This window comes from Brassica oleracea, unplaced genomic scaffold, assembly GCF_000695525.1.
Source record: "Brassica oleracea var. oleracea cultivar TO1000 unplaced genomic scaffold, BOL UnpScaffold01867, whole genome shotgun sequence".
NCBI lineage: Eukaryota > Viridiplantae > Streptophyta > Magnoliopsida > Brassicales > Brassicaceae > Brassica > Brassica oleracea.
In genome coordinates this window covers 674-4,178 of record NW_013618398.1, presented here as the reverse complement: position 1 = coordinate 4,178, position 3,505 = coordinate 674, and the positions used below count along the sequence as shown (strand labels likewise).

At 36.1% G+C, this 3,505-nt stretch overlaps 1 long non-coding RNA gene across 4 annotated transcripts; it reads right to left on the bottom strand.

Annotated features, from left to right (window-relative positions):
* Positions 1 to 925: 925 nt before the first annotated feature.
* LOC106321517 lies at positions 926 to 2,768 on the bottom strand. 4 transcript variants are annotated; one of them, XR_001266085.1, is made up of 5 exons: positions 2,452 to 2,768; positions 2,298 to 2,345; positions 1,941 to 2,138; positions 1,380 to 1,467; positions 926 to 1,306 (listed from the first exon to the last, which is right to left on the bottom strand). It is a non-coding gene; the product is annotated as an uncharacterized LOC106321517 (long non-coding RNA). The 4 variants fall into 4 exon arrangements; XR_001266083.1 differs by having other exon boundaries at positions 926 to 1,467; positions 2,452 to 2,573; positions 2,670 to 2,768; XR_001266082.1 differs by having other exon boundaries at positions 926 to 1,467.
* Between the last annotated feature and the right edge of the window lie 737 nt (positions 2,769 to 3,505).

Sequence of the window (3,505 nt, the reverse complement as noted above, 5' to 3'; positions counted from 1 at the left end):
CCCCAACGGCTCTCTAACGGCTATAATATATCCTCAGAATTCATCGGATTTTTCCGGGGAATACATTTTTCCTCGGTATTCCATAAGAATATTCCGACGGATTAATATTTCCTCGGAATTCCGTCGGTATATTCCGAGGAAATTCCGAGGAAACCAAATTTTGTGTTTCCTCGGAATTTCCTCGGATATTCCTCGGGATATTCCGAGGATTTCATTTTCCGTCGGAATGTCAGTCAGAATACCGTTGTTTTCTTGTAGTGTTCACCGGCTGATCGAGACGGGAGCTTCACCGGCGCGTCTATGAGGATCGAGACTACAAGATCTACGAGGATCTTTGGTTCTTTGGTGGTTACGTCCAAAGCAAAGCTTTGTCGTTGGTGAAGAAAGCTTCGACCTTTGACCGATATCTCTTGCCCGTGTCTTGGTGAAGAAACATTTATTTTTTTTTTTTTTTTTTTTTTTGATAGATTTCAAGATAGTTCTCCTTGCCCCTTCCTTCTAGCGCCAACTGTTTGATCCAATAATGGTGTTTATGCTGAAATGTTTGTTGAATCAATACAATAAAAGAATCTAAAAATGATGATTAGATTCTTTGAGGCTTAAGAGAAATCTTGAAAGAATCAAATGAGAAATCAATATGAAAAAGAGTATAATAGAGATCATATTGATTATAGATTACATTACAAAGATGTTTGAAGTGTACCTATGAATCAATTAGATCTCTATATGAAAGTTTCTCAAGTCTAAGAATGGAGAAAGAGCCTCCCTTCTCATAAGGAGGTAGCTCCTTATTTATAGAAAGATGAAGCCTAAAGCTTCCTAGCAATATGGGCCTAGTTCAATGTCTAATGGGCCTTTAGGAGGATGTAAATTCATCCCCAATAGATCCCATGTTCATCTGCTCTCTCGGAATCTTCTACATTTAGACATAGAGTTGTATGTATAAAGAGAATGTTTGAACATGTATGAAAAAAAGGAAAATACAATTGATCTTTGTTTGTAATGAGGATTATTCCTCTTGCCAGTGCTTTGGCGTACACAAAAAAGTGTGATCAAATAATTTATGTATGAAAAACTATAGATAACACCCATACGTATGAGTGTATAATATATATGCTCACTTTGTGGCCATTGAGCAACAGTGTTCCATGTCAAAGAGCGGTTATGGATTTAAGATATGAGTTGGGAAGAGGATGTGGATGACAGACATAACCTCAAATGTCTCTGGTGCGACTGCCTCGATCACCGATCCATCTCAAAGGAGCGAGTTGAACAACCCCCTCCTTAACTCTCCTGCCATGTGTCACTGTCGCAGAGCATCAGCTTCTCCTCCGCTAAGTTCACATGAGCTGGAATTAGAATCAGAACTCCACGGGTACCATGGTTGTAGTCACTCAAGGAAACTACAGACACGACCATCCCTCAGTTTTCAAATATATCTTAGAATGTAATCTTATAAACTGGTACCTGAAAAATTACATCAAAAGTATTTTAAATATCATGGAACTGACTAAAATATTATAAAAACACACAATAAGAGTCATAGTAGACTTATCAAAGCAAATAATCATGGTAATCTGAAGGATCTAGATTCCTAACGTCCACAAAATATATAAAGAATACCAAAAACAAAGACAATCAATTAAAGCATTTTGACTGAGCTGGCAAGATAGGACAAAGTAATTAACTGAATCATTATTTCTAAAGACTAAATTAGATAGATAGTTACAGATGTATACAAATTCGATTTTCTAAGAAAGCTAAGCGAGTAATTGCATAGTTCATGCTTATGGAGCTTCTTCAGCAACAGATTCATAGCTAAAAGTGCATAGAAAAAAAATAGTATATGATCACTTGCGTTAATTATTCCTTCAGTCATCAGATATTTATGCTGAAATAGGCAAATCTCGTTCTGTTTCGGTGACGCTTAGTCTACTTACTCAGACCTCATCCGAATGATTTGCATCTTCCTCTTCTTCCCTTGATGAGCCACTACTTCTTGAAGGCCCATCAACTGAAGACGTTTCAGTTTTGGTACCACTTACGGTATCGTTGCAAGGCCAGATGAATCACGTTACCGCTTTTGTGTTTGTGTTGTTGGTTGGTGAGCGAGTGAGTGATTCATTTCTTTCGGGTGGCTGAAACACACGTACAAAGGAAAACCTAATCAATAAATAATATTGAAATTAACTCCGAAAGAGTAAAAAAAAAATTAGATCGTAAGGTGGGAAAATTTTGAGATTGCAAGCTGGATTTTGTTTTTAAACAAAGATGATTATGAGTTTATAACGGAAAACCTGAGAGTCGAGGAAGAGTATGTCCACACCCAACAACTTGCCACCAGCCTTCAGATCAGCAAGTAGAACAGAGTAGTAGTAAGCCATTAAACTGAGAAAGAAATTTCTATAAAGATTGGAATTGTGAGGATGATTCTCTGATATCATTACTTACCTTTTTTTATAGGTGTAGATCCACCGCTTGGAAGAGAGATAAGAACAATTGAATTCATAATTGTGATTTTAGTGTGTAAAAATATTTTATTGATGACGACGAATGAATGCAGCTTGTAACGCCTGAGAGGAGATTAATCAAGATTAAAAAGACTCGAATCGACATATACACACCGACGCGAATCTATGAGAGTTGGAGAGCCACGATTGGTGTTAGACCTGATCCGTCCATTGAGACGACGAACCCTAAAAATAATTGTTGGCTTCACTCATGTACACAAACCAAATTGGAGGGAACACCTTCCCTACCCCCACATCTCATCGTGTAATCTTCAAAGGACTCATCTAAAAATTATTTTATTTTTGAATTTTTTTACTGCAAGAAATTAAGCTAATTACCTTAATGCCCTTAACCCTACTATATACAACAATCGACTCTGATTTTCTTATTCTCTTCTTTTCTTCTTTTCTTTTTCTTTTCTCTTTTTTTCTGCGGTAGCATCTCTCTCTTTTCCCGACTCCTTTCTATCTACAAACTGTTCTTCTGTTTCTTTTTTCTTCTTCAATCCTTCGTGAAACTTATCCATAGCCACTCAATCTGATGAAGGAATTGAAGAAAACAGTGAAGAATATGAAGGAATTGAAGGAAAAAAGAGCTCGAAGTCTATTTACATTTATAGTCATGGATCTGTGATTTCAGATTAGGGTTTTGTTTTATGAAGAATACTGTGTGTTTGTTTTGATCTAGAGATTATTTTTGTTCTTGATGATTTTGATTTAGTGTTTAGAATAAGATTTTAGGTTTTATGATTTAGGGTTCTTATTGTTCTTATTCTTCTTCTTTTACAGTATTTTTCGTGGTTGTATTTATTTCATCTTCAGATTCTCTTCAGATCTAGATTCAGTTTAACTCGGTGTTATTAACTCAGTCAAACTCGGTACAACTAACTCAGTAGTACATAGTATTACACAGTATAATTCATGTATAACTCGGTATGACTGAGTATAACTTAGTATAACTTGGCATGACTGAGTATAACTCGGTATAACTACAC